This window comes from Culex quinquefasciatus, chromosome 3 (assembly GCF_015732765.1).
Source record: "Culex quinquefasciatus strain JHB chromosome 3, VPISU_Cqui_1.0_pri_paternal, whole genome shotgun sequence".
Classification (NCBI taxonomy): domain Eukaryota; kingdom Metazoa; phylum Arthropoda; class Insecta; order Diptera; family Culicidae; genus Culex; species Culex quinquefasciatus.
Window position 1 is genome coordinate 182,688,049 of NC_051863.1, and position 14,358 is coordinate 182,702,406.

Sequence of the window (14,358 nt, forward strand, 5' to 3'; positions counted from 1 at the left end):
AAAATCACCATTTTTTTTTTTTTTTTAAATGAGTATCATGTTTTCAGTATACAGTCATGTCCCGGTTTTGATTCGTTCAGCTGCCTTGGTTAAGCACGGCCCAGAGCACAGAGCTCATGGAATTATTGCAAATTGGGTATCAAATGATATTGATTTTTCATGCATTTTGAATGTAATTATTTTTTAATAATACTTAGAATTTTCACAAAACTACATATTCTTGAAAAAAATACTCAAAATTATAGTTTTTTTACAATATGTGTATCAAACGATCGGAATTATATCATACATTTCGAAAGTCATATCACATTTTTTTGAAAATACTTAAATTTTATTTTTTTAAGTACTCAAAATTTAATTTCTCAGCAGAGGGATATCAAATGATCAAAATATTTTCATACATTGCGAATGTAATATCAACATTTTTTTGAAAATACTCAAAGTTATCACAATTTTCGAATAAAAACACTCAAAACTTCAGTATTTTATAATATGGATATCAAACAATCCGTCATTTTTCATACGTTTCGAAAATACACATTTTTTTACAAAACTACGTATTTTCTAAAAAATTCTTAAAATTTCAGTTTTTCACAATATGGGTATAAAAATGGGTAAAGTGTTCTAGTGAATTTTTGATAAAGTGCACCGTTTTCAAGTTATATCCATTTTTATGTAACTTTTTTGAAAATAGTCGCAGTTTTTCATTTTTTTTAATTAGTGCCCATGTTTGCTCACCATTGAAAAAAAATATTTTGAAAAGCTGAGAAAACTCTCTATATTTTGCTTTTTCGGACTTTGTTGATACGACCCTTAGTTGCTGAGATATTGCCATGCAAAGGTTTAAGAACGAGAAAATTGATGTTTTCTAAGTCTCACCCAAACAACCCACCAGTTTTTAATGTCGATATCTCAGCAACTAATGATCCGATTTACAATGTTAAAATATAAAACATTCGTGAAATTTTCCGATCCTTCCGAAAAAAAAATTTCAAAAGTTTTAAATCAAGACTAACATATCAAAAGGGCGTAATATTGATTTTTTTGTCTTTTTAAAATGTTAGCCTTGATTTAAAATTTTTGAAAATATTTTTTTCGAAAAGATCGGAAAATTTCACGAATGTTTCATATTTTAACATTATAAATCGGACGATTAGTTGCTGAGATATCGACATTAAAAACTGGTGGGTTGTTTGGGTGAGACTTCGAAAACATCAATTTTCTTGTTTTTAAACCTTTGCATTGCAATATCTCAGCAACTAAGGGTCGTATCAACAAAGTCCAAAAAAGCAAAATATAGAGAATTTTCTCAGCTTTTCAAAAATATTTTTTTCAAAAGTGGGCAAACATGGGCACTTATTTAAAAAAATGAAAAACTGCGACTATTTTCTTAAAAGTTACCTAAAAATGGTTATAACTTGAAAACGGTGCACTTTATCAAAAATTCACTAAAGTAATTTTTGATTGCAAATTCGATTTTACATCGCAAAATGAAGTTGGAAAATTTTGCGACCCATATTTCGAATTTTTGAAAAAATCTGTATAGATTCAAAAAATCATAACTTGGTCAAAGATTTTTTGCCCATTCTGGAAATTTCTGAAAAGTTTGCATTTGATGTCCTCTAAAACATATCAAAAAATAAAAAAAATTAAAAATAGTGTTTTTTGCAAATCAAGTTTTAGTGACAAAAAGTTAAATAAAAAAACACCATTTTTTTACCGTGTATCATTTTTTTTCAGTGTAGTCCATATCCATACCTACAACTTTGCCGAAGACACCAATTCGATCAAAAAATTCCTTCAAAAGATACAGATTTTTGAATTTTCACATATCATTTTTGTATGGACAGCTGCCAAATTTGTATGGAAAATTATGTGGACAAATTAATGATGCAAAATGGCTTCTTTGGGCATACCAAAGGCACCAAAAAAGTTTCATCCGGATTAAAAAATACAAAAATTAAAATTAAATAAAAAAGACCGATTCCGTAGAGAACTGCTCAAATGTATAAAAAAATCAAAATCATATGATTCCAAAATTGCAACAAACTGAAATTTTGAGTATTTTTTCAAAAACACTTAGTTTTGTGAAAATTTACAGTATTTTCAAAAAAAGTTGTATGACTTTCGAAATTTATGACAAAAACACGATCATTTGATACCCATTTTGCAATAACAAATATTTTGTGAGTAAAAAATTGCATTTTAATAATACAGGAAAAATACGTATTTTTGTGAAAAATTTTCATGTAATTTTCAATACAATAGATAGCTGCCATCATCCCGACTATAAAAAATATATTTTTTTATGTTTATATGATTTTTCATTCGATTATAGTCAAAATACCATAGCTCTGTGCTTCAGTTATGCACGTCTCGGTTTTGTATCCCCCATATGCGGTGCTAAACCAAGGCATAACTGTAGTCCTTTTCCATACCTACAACTTTGCCGAACACACCAAATCGATCAAAAATATCCTTCAAAAGGTACAGATTGTTTAAGTTTCATACAGTATGTTAAATAAGTAAAAGACCCCCAAACGGTGTTATACCCACTCCAAAATGATTATTTAGCAATTCTATGGTTATATATTGACATTTAGTTAAATTGAAAGTTTGCAAAATTAAGTTTAGATAAGTTAATAAGAATTTCCAGAAATATATAAACTTTTGTACTAAGTAATTAGTTAACTATATATTCAATCCAAATAATTTTTTAATCAGTCAAGGATGCCTATTTGGAGTTGGGAGAATGGATTTATGGTGATTTGTGAACAAATAACATTATTTATGTTAGTTTTTCGAAAGGTGTACAAACTTTTTTGCACCTTTTTTGATTTCTGTAATAGTATAAGTTATATAACTTTTTATAAAAATTATCTTTTCATAAGCTTTTTGTAGCAAAATGTTCGGCATGAATTTCTGAACAAAACGTAGTACTAGGTTTATGTCAAACTTTAAATTGTTTCCATGTTTCATCACAAAATGTGCATAGTGCCCAGGGGGTGTAAATACTTTTTTTTCATACTGTACATCATTTTTGTATGGATAGTTGCCAAATTTGTATGGAAAATTATATGGACAAACTAAAAAGTTTCAACCGGATTAAAAAAAATGCAAAAAATAATATTAAAATTAAAAAGGACCGATTTCATAGAGACGCTTGAACAAAGTTTCATTCAAATCCAGGATTACAGTGAAAAGTCGACTTGGGGAATTACTCAGTTTAAAATACAAATATCGCAAATGTAAAAAAAAAAAACAAACTTATTTTTGCCCAATTTTCCCTTAAAAATTGAACATAAAATATCGCTTGTGCTTCTCGAGGTTTTTTAGTTCCAAATTTTTTTTTTTCTACGTTAAAATGCAACTTATAAGTCCAAAATCAATTCTTCAGAAAGTTGCTTTAATTGAGACGCCCTAAAAAAAACTAGAGAAGTTCAATTTGCTGAAACACCGAAGTCTAGAACCACCCGAAAACCTCGAAAGCACCAAAGATGTTTAGAAAAAATCCAATTTCCACTCAAATTTGCAATCAGGACAACTAACTTTTCATTAGGGTGACAAGAAAAATTGAAAATTGTAGAAAATCAGGTCTAGGTTTGGCGGTCGATATTGTTCGTTAAAGTTGGTAAGAGAAAACATGTATGGGGAAAAACATCGTTTCGAGATTCCAGCAGGTGGCGCAGGCATCACCCAATATTATCCAAGTGTGAGATTCTTGAAGACAAAATCAATTTCGCACAACTTTGTCGAAGGGTGCAAAACGATCAGAGTTGATCCGGCAATCAGCTGGAACAGCAAAAATAAAGCACAAAAAACCAAAACCTGATTAGCCTTTCTAATAGGCGAACTCGCTCGCTGGAACATCGCGTCGGTCGCCTTGCTGGGACACAAAAAAGGACTCCGTGTTATCCCTCCAGCTTGCTTCTCGGAGAGGTGAGGTGGCAGAGAGTAGTAAATAAATGCTAATCGCTTTCCTGGGCCTTGCACGCTAACCCGGCACAGGTAGCAGGTTGATTACACCCCTTTTTTGGGTGGTGGGGGAGGGGAGGGTTTGGTCTCGTCCCTAGCCGTGAAAGGCAGAAGAAGAAATCGAGAGAGAGGGAAAAAAACACCGGCAGTGTGGCAGCAGATGATAATTTTACTCATTTGTTACGACTAAAAGCTGGTTGTTTTAGCAGGATAATGGGAAAATAACGAGCTCAGCAGGGGAGGTTTGCCGCACTGATTTATGTGTTTTTCTACCAATTTACTGCCGTGGCGATAAAGGTGCTAGAGTTTTGGGCAGGAACGCAGTGATAAGAAAGTCTCTGTTTTTGAAGAAGTTTTTGATTGGATTCGCCAAACCTTAGAATTTTGTATCATTTTATCAATAATTTTATACTCGAAGATCGAAGCAAGCCGTGCGCGTGTCGTGACGTTTTCAATTTTTGCTCCGCGATTTTTCCGTTTCTTGATTTGATTGTTATAGTTTTCTAAGTGAATTTTAATTTTAATATTTTAATGCTGAGCGACGAATTTTCAAATTGGAGGTCAAAGAGAAATATGATTCGTAAACTGGAAATACGGTGGCAGTTTTGTTTGGCAAGCAAATCCGAAGACAGGGACCTTCAAGAGTGAGCTTGCCCTAGCTAGAAGCAGAACCTTTTGAACCTGCTGGTGGAAATTTCGGTGCTGTCGGGATCGATTCATGCTGAATGGTGATCGAGATGATCGAGTCAAAAATATGGATTTGTCTTTATGTTTCGTCCTGGATCGTGTTGTCCCATCCCGGTGAGCTCTTTCCTTTTTGGATCTACGTTTAATTTTCATGTATTACATAACAGAAAAAAATATGGGAGTGCCGTGGCTGACTGACAACGGTGTTCGCTTTGTAAGCGAATGGTCCTGGGTTCGATGCCCATCTCATCATCCAACGAGAAAGTTTAAGACTTAAAATACTTGAAATACGTAATATGAACTAAAAATCAAAGTCGCTCGAGGCGGGGTTCGATCCCCCGTTCTATGGATTGGTAAGCAAAAACGCTAACCACTGTGCCATCACGGCTTGGTGAGCTTTGACTGGAATTAGGAATACTATTACTACCAACTAAATACGTGCTGGGTCTTTGTCCATTTGGCAAGGACCCGGAAGTTCTGAATAACGTTTAAATCCGATTGATGCAAACGTTCTTTAGGCGGGCTTGTCGGTTCAAGCTGAGGTACCCGCGCACGGCTAGCCTGCGTAGAAATGGGTCACCGAAGCTCGGCAGAGCTAACACTATCCAAATGCCTATGCGAGTTATTTGCATGTATAGAATGTAAATCTAAAATACATGGAAACAACTCAATTTGTAAGAAGCGGCCGCGTGGCTCCGTTTGGTTGGTTGCACACACACACACACATTTTATCAATAATTTTATACTCATTAATAGTGACTTACGAGACCCAGACCGAATTGAGCAAATCCGGGCATTTCTTTTTACTAAATTCATCTAACTAGATGTCCCTCCAGAAAAAAAAAATCGTCCAAACCAAGCTCCCCGCAGATAATACCAGTGCTAAGGGCGACAACAGGAAGTCCGGCCAGGACGTCGGAAAGGCGTTCCCGGTCGCCGCGCCTTCTTTGTAGGAGGAGGGCGAGGGAGGTGTCGCCCGAGTCGTAAAAATATGCAAATTTCAACCTGCACCGCCCACTGCTGACTTGCCCCCCGGCGAAAGGCTTCTGTAACAAAAGCAAACTTTTGCAGCTCCTCTCTTACTTATTCATTGCGGATAGTCGGCAAAAATTTCGAAGGGTAACACGCAGCAGCAGCAGCAGCAGTGCTGGCGGGCACGTTCCACCGAATTGTGTCTTGGCTTGGCTTGGGATGGCCCGCCGTAGGACATCATTAAAATTCATAGCTCCGATAAAACTCCGTTTCGGGGGGGGGGGGGACTTAGTTGATCCGATCCAGTGATAAAATGAATTTTTGGTTCGGTTGGGTTCGGTCTGGGGCGGAATTAAGTTGTTCTTATTAATTAACTATGCAGCGGCGAGTTCTGGATCAGATTTCAGCAGCCAATTTGTTTTACACGATTATTCGGATCGGTTTATTCAAAGCATTGTGATTGGAGATATTTTTTAAGGTTGGGTTAGCAGATGTAGGAGAGCATCATTTTTATTTTGATAAGGCCTTTTATTATTTTTGCAGTAGCATTTTTTAACTGGATCAAAAAAATCAATCAATCCTAAATTATAGATTTAAGAGAGACGTTCAGAACGGCATTTTAAGTTTTCATTCGACCTTTTCAAAGGTCAGGCTAGATTTTGGAAACATCAAGATATTTTTCCTTAATAGCCGCTAAAATCAGTTGAAATGGAGGGAAGTTATGATTTTTTGAAAAAAAGTGGTTCTTGCAAAAATCATCGAAAATCGCATTTTTTTACAATCCTAGCACGGCGTAGGTCACTCTAATGTACAGTAAAAAAATTCTGTGTAAAATTGCATCACATCACCTTTGTGAGCAAAAGCATGTAATATTGTAAGAGAAAACGGGTACACAAAAAGCATGTACAAATGAAAAAAACGGTGTACGGGACACGTACGTACATCGGCGTTGAACCAAATATTACAAGACGGTGAGATAGCCGAGATGGTTGGGGCGTGTAATTGGTAATCTGTATATGACTCTCACCAAATTGATGTTATTTTTTAGGTATGCAAACCTTTTTTTTCTTTTGTACATGCTTTTTGTGTACACGTTTTCTCATACAATATTAAATGCTGTGTGACCAAACAAAAAAATACGGGCCCAATTTTGAGCCAAATCGAAGCACTTTTGTTTTTGGCCTTGCTGTTTTCGTGGGGAATTGTTGTTTATAAAATTACGAGTATTTTTTTTTAATTTGAAGCAAAAAGTATTCATCAAAGTTTTATTAAAAAAAATCAGCTGAAAAATAATAAAAAATATCAGAAGAAGAAAAAATTACAACATGTTTATTGACTGGCATTACAAACACTAAACTGATTATTTCAAACTTTTTTGTCATAAAACTATTGATTTGAAAGCACATTGGAAAATCAGCCCTTAAAAATGTTTGCTCTCCTACTGTCTAATGGTGCTCTAGCATACCATTTCAAAAAAGCCGTTAAATAAATCAAACCAATTAGATTTCAATTTCAACGTTCAAAGTTTCTTGAAAAGGGTCCAAATAACACGATATAATATTTTGTTTAATCGGGAATGCTAGATCGTGTCGGTTGTTCCAACTTGTAAAAATAGAGCAATTCCAGCTGAAATCATGAATTTGTCTGATACTTTTGTACCCGAACCTCTCCAAATCTAATGATACTTTTAGACTTTTTATCCTAGGCCTATATAAGCAATTTTTATGTATACAGCAATTCCATTTGAAAAGAGCCTAAACCGAAAAAAAAAGTTCTCCGATCGGGCTCAAAATTTTTCTAGAGGTTCTTTAGCCAAAATAATTAGACCCGTATTTTTTTGTTTGGCCATTATGGTGACCTACATCGTGCTAGGGTAGTTCAAAAAATGGAAATTTTTGTCATTTTTCGCAAAACCTCTTTTTTCGAAAAATCATATCTCCGCGCCATTTCATCAGATTTTAGCTGTCTTAGACTCAAGAGTAAGGTGATGAGTTTGGCTATTTGGGAAAAAATAGTAAGAAGTTTCAAAAATCTAGCTTAACATTTGAAAAAGTCACATGAAAACTTAAAATGGCGTTTTGACCGTGTCTGGACCAAAGAGCCTATGTCTGAAAATATTTTTATCGGATTCCTCGGAAAATTTCACATAGCGTTTAAAAACATTGGCGATGTTGAACTGTACGTTTCGGAGATATGATTTTTTGAAAATAAAAACTGAGTTTTTCGACGCGTTACGCGCAAAAACTGGAAAATGACGAAATCGGTAAATAATCAACTTTTTCCACTAAAACTGCGATAACTTTAAAATTTCAGCGATGACCTATAGATGTTATGGTCTATAGATACCCAACCATCTATAGGTCATCGCTGAAATTTTAAAGTTATCGCAGTTTTAGTGAAAAAAGTTAATTTTTTGCCGATTTCGTCATTTTCCCGTTTTTGCGCGTGGCGCGTCGAAAAACTCAGTTTTTATTTTCAAAAAATCATATCTCCAAAACGTACGGTTCGACATCGCCAATTTTTTGAAAAATATGTGAAATTTTCCGAGGAATCCGATAGAAATATTTTCAGACATAGGCTTTTTGGTCCAGATACGGTCAAAACGCCATTTTAAGTTTTCATGCGACTTTTTGAAATGTTAAGCTAGATTTTTGAAACTTCTCACTATTTTTCCCAAATAGCCAAACTCACCTTTTTTTGCGTCTAGGACAGCTAAATCGGATGAAATGGCGCGGAGATATGATTTTTCGAAAAAAGAGGTTTTTGAGAAAAATGACGAAAATTGCCATTTTTTGAACCACCCTAGCACGATGTAGGTAACCCTAATGGCCAAACAAAAAAATACGGGTCTAATTGTTTTGGCCAAGGAAAATTTTGAGCCCGATCGGAGAACTTTTTTTTCGGTTTAGGCTCTTTTCAAATGCAACTGCTGTATATGGAGCTAATTGTACTAAAAAATGTCATTTGAGATGAGCGTGAGATATTTAAATATATTTGTATTTTATAATTTAAAAATAACTCTGTCTCCAAGCCGTTGAGATTTTCAAATTTTTAAGTTTTAAGTTAAATTTTAAGGTGATGTCACGATTTTTTTGAGGAAATAGCCAAAAATGTTACAAAAAGACCCACGAGTATTACATGATGGTATGTCCCTCCTTAAAAAATACAAAAATCGTTCACTAAAACTGTTATTTTGAAAAGTGGTCTAAGCCTCAAAATGTTCAAAAACTTAGGGCGTCCAATTTTCCCGGGTTTTGAATTTCCCGGGATTTTATTTAAACATTTATAAAATTTATATTTTTGTTATATTTGTTTTGTTTTCAAGCTAAAAATTATATTAACTGGTGATAATCTTCACTTCAATCTAAACATATACGACAGCTTTTAAATAGCTTAAGGGCTTACATAAATGTAAATCGCCATAAATGTCAGAGGTTGGAACGAGAACACATTTAAACTTTTTCAAATCTATTTTCAAGACATTAAAATATATATTTTCATCTATCAACAAAATAAATTTGAAAACTTTTGGTTGTACCATTGCCAAGATATAACAATTTGAAGTTGGCAGTTTAAAAAATGGGTGCCATGATATCTCAACACTGCTTTGACCAAATCGGCTCATAATTTTGGTGAACACTCGTTAAACTGGTTCCGTGTGCCTGACGAAGGCCGATACTCAAAAAAGTCATGCACACGTGAGGTCTTGTGAGTCTTCTCCCCAATTTCAGCCGATTTGGCCTATCCTATCTTAAGAAAAAAATGTTCACAAAGTTTGACAGTTTACTTTGCGCATGGCAAAATTTTGTGCTTAAATCGTCTCTTACACAGTTTAAAAATAAAATATCTTCATGAAACTTAAAGGAGTGAGCGGATTTAAAAAAAATCTGTAATAAGTTTTTTTGCATTTTCTAGATGCATGTAACCCCTTAAAACAAATTATTTTTTTTTTGTTTTTTATTCTGCTATGGTCAACTGGGGAAAACCGGGACTAAAGTCTGAATAGATTAATATATTTTTCCAATTTTTAAAATTATTTTTATTCATAAATGTAATTAGTAGTCTATTTAAAAATACAGAGCGATAAATAAAAAAATATATAAAGCACTAGGAATTTTCGAAATCTGTAAACTCAAATTTAACAACTTTTTATGTATTTCTACAAAAAAATATATTTTCGCGAAAAAAATAGATTTTTTTTTTGTCAATTTCAAGAATTCCCGGGACAAATTATAAAAAAATCCCGGGATTCGGGAATTCCCGCTGTGGAAAAATCCCGGGATTTTTATCCCGGGAATTCTCGGAAAAGACGCACTACAAAAACTGATAGTGGGAATCAATTCCCTAGACAATTTTACATAAAAGTCTCCATATTGACCATTCTTCTTTGTCCAATCCTTGTGATGATACAGCGGTTTTAAAAATAAAAATGTTTTAAAAAATAGTTTTTTTTGCAGTTTTTGGAAATTTCTATATAAGAGCAGTTCTGTACGGGATCGGCCTGTTTTCTGTAATTTTTAATTTCTGTATTTTTTAATCCGGCTGAAACCTTTTTGGTGCCTTCGGTATGCCCAAGAAAGCCATTTTTCATCATTAGTTAGTCCATATAATTTTCCTTACAAATTTGGCAGCTGTCCATACAAAAATGATGTATGAAAATTCAAAAATCTGTATCTTATGAAGGAATTTTCTGACCGATTTGGTGTCTTCAGCAAAGTTTCGAACAATATTTCGATTTTTTGTAAAAATATTTATTGATTCAAAAAATCATAACTCGGTCAAAATTTTTTTACCCATTCTGGAAATTTCTGAAAAGTTGGCATTTGATATCCTCTAAAACATGTCAAAAAATAAAAGAAATTAAATAAACTGTTTTTTTTTTGCAAATCTAGTTTAAATGACAAAAAGTGAAATTAAAAATAACCAATAAAAAATTTTTCAGTGTAGTCCATATCCATACCTACAACTTTGCCGAAGACGCCAAATCAATCAAAAAATTCCTTCAAAAGATACAGATTTTTGAATTTTCACATATCATTTTTGTATGGACAGCTGCCAAATTTGTATGGAAAATTATATGAACGAACTAATGATGCAAAATGGCTTCTTTGAGCATTGATTTGGTATCTTCGGCAAAATAGATACATAACAGTTATTTTTTGCAAATTTTCGTTCTTTTATAACGTTACGCATAAAAAATAAAATCAAAAAATTAATCAAAAAACGCTCTAATAGAAAAAATATGTTCCAAAACAGGGGTGCTAAAAGATTTAAAATGGCAGGCCGAATTCAAAACTCATCTAAGCGTGTGTGAACCATTGTTTGTGCGAAAGAAATGAAATTACAGTAAAATAAATTTTTCAATTGAAGTTTTTTAAGACACATTCGTCATTTAGTATCAGAAAACACTTATTTGTCCATTGAAATTTGACAGTTTTGCTCTAAATTGCCTTTTTTGCTAAATTTTTCTCCGATTTCTGCCTTAATCACACGTTAGTTACACAGATTCCTAATCCTAATGCCTTGAGTTTGAACCCGAGTGCCAAATACGTTTGAGGATCAGCCAATAAACAAATACGTGTTATGTCTTTTAAATTAATTTGGAATACTTTTATTTATGTTATCTTTACAGTTTTCTATTTTAGTAAAAAAAATATGTTTTATATCAGATTATCAGAAATTTTTTAAGAACATTTTCAATCGCATTAAAATTGTGAATTATTTGTGTCGCATAATCGCATCAGGAGTGACATTGGGTCTGTGGGGTAAGATTGGGTCGTACAAAAATGCTGAATTATGACCCAATCTCACCCTTAAACCTAATGTCACCCCGATTGACAGAACAACATTTTGGACTTTTTCAAAACATTATTGTAAGCTCCAAGAATTTGATTATGTTTCCAACATCCAAGTTACTTTGGCGATGGTTGACCTTCAGGTGACCTTCACGGGTTTGAATTGACAGTTTTCAATTTACGGGTAGCTGATCATCTACGAACATGTTCCGTTCGTTCCGTGGTGCTCCCGCAGAAAACGTGCTTCTTCTCGTTCCAATTGGCCCGATAACAGAACCTCAAAGGTCACCTGCTAGGTCGGAAAGCTAGGAAACCCTAAACCACGAGGTGTTTATCGGTGTGACACCACATAAATGCAAACCGAAATTGCTGGCAGCTAAAATTTACCTTTTTTTCCCCCTTTCGGGGCTGTTTCTGGTTCAAATCCGAGCAATCCCTTCTGGAGCCACCGACATTTGAAATAACTCGACTCGACTCCTTTTGTTTCGTGTGTTCCGTTCCGTCGAGCAAGCTATAAAAATTCACGATCCCCCTAAATTTATGCAACAGGATACGACGACGACTCTGCTGTCTGCACCAAACGTGCGACTTCTTACAATTGCTATGATTATTGTGTTTTGCCGCCGGATTCGGCACTCACTTTTTGTTGGCAGCACGGAAGAAGAGGAAGCACTTTGCCAATTTCCGGACAGCTTCCAGTACTGCTGCCTTGCTACTCGTAACACACCACTGTATCACAACAACTCATAAAGTTTTCTCCTGGTTTTATTTCTTTTTTTTTGTGTTGATGGGTTTTTTCCTTGTTTCGATTGCTATTTGTTGAACGCGTCTTGACGCGATTCACTTTATTTGGCTTCTTCTTCTTTTAGAATACCGCGGAACCGGTTCCATCAGCGATTTATATCTCGCTTTTCGAGTGTATTTTTTGCTTGTTACACTTCCACGTTGTGTCGTTTCACAGAGCGCGCGCCACAATATCCCAGCGACGACTTTGTGTGTTCTGGCTGAGTTTTATGTGAATTTTCCTCTCGTTTTTTTCACGTTTTGATGGAATAACTCGACTCGACGACGGATTACACGGCACGGCGACTTGTATCGAGGTTTTGTTTTATGGCTGCACTGCACTGATTCCGCTTGTGCGCTTTTTTTTCTTCCTCAACAACATTTGTATTTTACGACTTTCCAGAGGAATCCTTACGCCCCGTCGAGATTTAATCTCGTATACTTTCAGGAGTACCTCTCACTCTCGTGCACTCTCACCCTTAGCCTCCCCAAACCCGTAGCACAGCTGACATCACTGGCTGCACCCAATAGATGGCGCTGTACTCCACGGTTTCGCCTGTGGTTATGCAGCGTACGTCATCATCATCATCAGCATCAGATCTAACGCTCGCTGGGAAATCACATTTTACCCCGCCCCTTCCTCACCCTCTAAAGGTTGGGCAAGGACACCTTTCTACACAAACACACACACTCCCAAGCACACAGAAGCATCACAACAACGCGAAAATCTTGGGGCGTCGTCGGTTCCGTCGAAATCCAAACTTTCTAAGGCCGCTGACGACACTTTGATGGGTTGTGCATACTTTCGGGCGTAACTCGGCGGGGAAGCTGTTTTTGATCACCGAAATGTCTTCGGAAAGTAAAAAAAAAAAAGAAAACCACGAACGCGTGACACCGATGGGCAACGAGCGCGTCCTACCAAAACTTCCGGCACTTTCCCAAGAGTCCTCTCGCTACGGAAGCAACACCCCGACTGGTTCTGGCTCGAGTCCCGCAGAATCCAGGAAGTAAGTGCCAGCGCGTTGACCGCCAAGATTACAAAATCCAGTCAGCGGCCCGCTCTCGCCGCTCTTTTCGAGTCGGGGGAGGCTCTCTTTTGGCGGTCACAGCTGAGAGAGTTATTTTGATGAAAGTTACAGCACGTATTGGCATGGTGAGATCGATCTCCCTAGTGGAGCAATGATTTTTGTTGTGACTGTTGAACATTTTGAAAATTATTTTCATTTGAATAAACTATTCCACCAGTCTCCATTAAAAGCCCTTTTTTTAATCACTAGATTAAAAATAAACGAATTTTGGGTGTTAAATAAAGAAAATGCTCTAGTGTCATTTCCACCCAAATGATCACGCGTCGAGTTCTGTTTGCCTCAAAAATAAAGAATCCCAAGTTTGGTGAAATTTGGTTCACGCCCGCGCCTCTTACAACCCTATCTTTTTCTTAAATTTTTGAAAAAAAAAACTCATATTTAGAATGCATTTTTCAAAGAGAAAACAAAACCAAAAAGTAAACTTTTGGGTATGGTAATTTGAAGATTTTTTAACTTAGAATCCAATGGCGTACTCAAAATTTTCGTACAGTGTTGCCAGATATGAACATTTTGCGCTTGAAGTTTTGAAATGCATTTTTAACCGTTTGAACGAGAACTTACGGTTACATTCGATTGCTGAGAGTTTTTTGAAATAAATTCAATCAAAACCTCAGAGTAAATTCCATACTTTTCGAGATATCACGTTTTTAAGTAAGAAAGTCCCGTATAGCTCAGCAGATGTTTTACTTACCCCTCAATTTTCTAAAATATATTGCGTAACAGCACAAAAATTAGGAAATATTCGCCAATGTGTGCAAAAAAACAGTTTTAGATCATAATAATCTGCCCCTAGTAATATTTTTAAACTTACAGGTTTTATCATGGTTCTGAAAACCCTCATATGGGCTAAAAAGGCTTTTATATTGATATTGATATTTTCAGTACGAGTCGTATATCCAACGAGGTTCACCGAGTTGGATAAATACGAAGAGTGCTGAAAAAATCATGCTATGCAACGAGTTCCATACAACATTTTTGCAACTCCGAAAACACTCTTTGAGTGGAATTAAAAGTAAAATTTCCATGTATTTTTGTCAATTAACCGTTTCAATAGAAAA

At 35.2% G+C, this 14,358-nt stretch overlaps 1 protein-coding gene across 1 annotated transcript in view; it reads right to left on the minus strand.

Annotated features, from left to right (window-relative positions):
* The window catches only part of LOC6035291 (5-hydroxytryptamine receptor), a 160,053-nt gene extending 146,863 nt beyond the window's left edge, over positions 1–13,190 (minus strand). The window contains exon 1 of the mRNA XM_038264335.1: positions 11,817–13,190. The gene's annotated coding sequence lies outside the window, so the exon portion shown is untranslated. The remainder of the gene's footprint in view (positions 1–11,816) is intronic.
* Between the last annotated feature and the right edge of the window lie 1,168 nt (positions 13,191–14,358).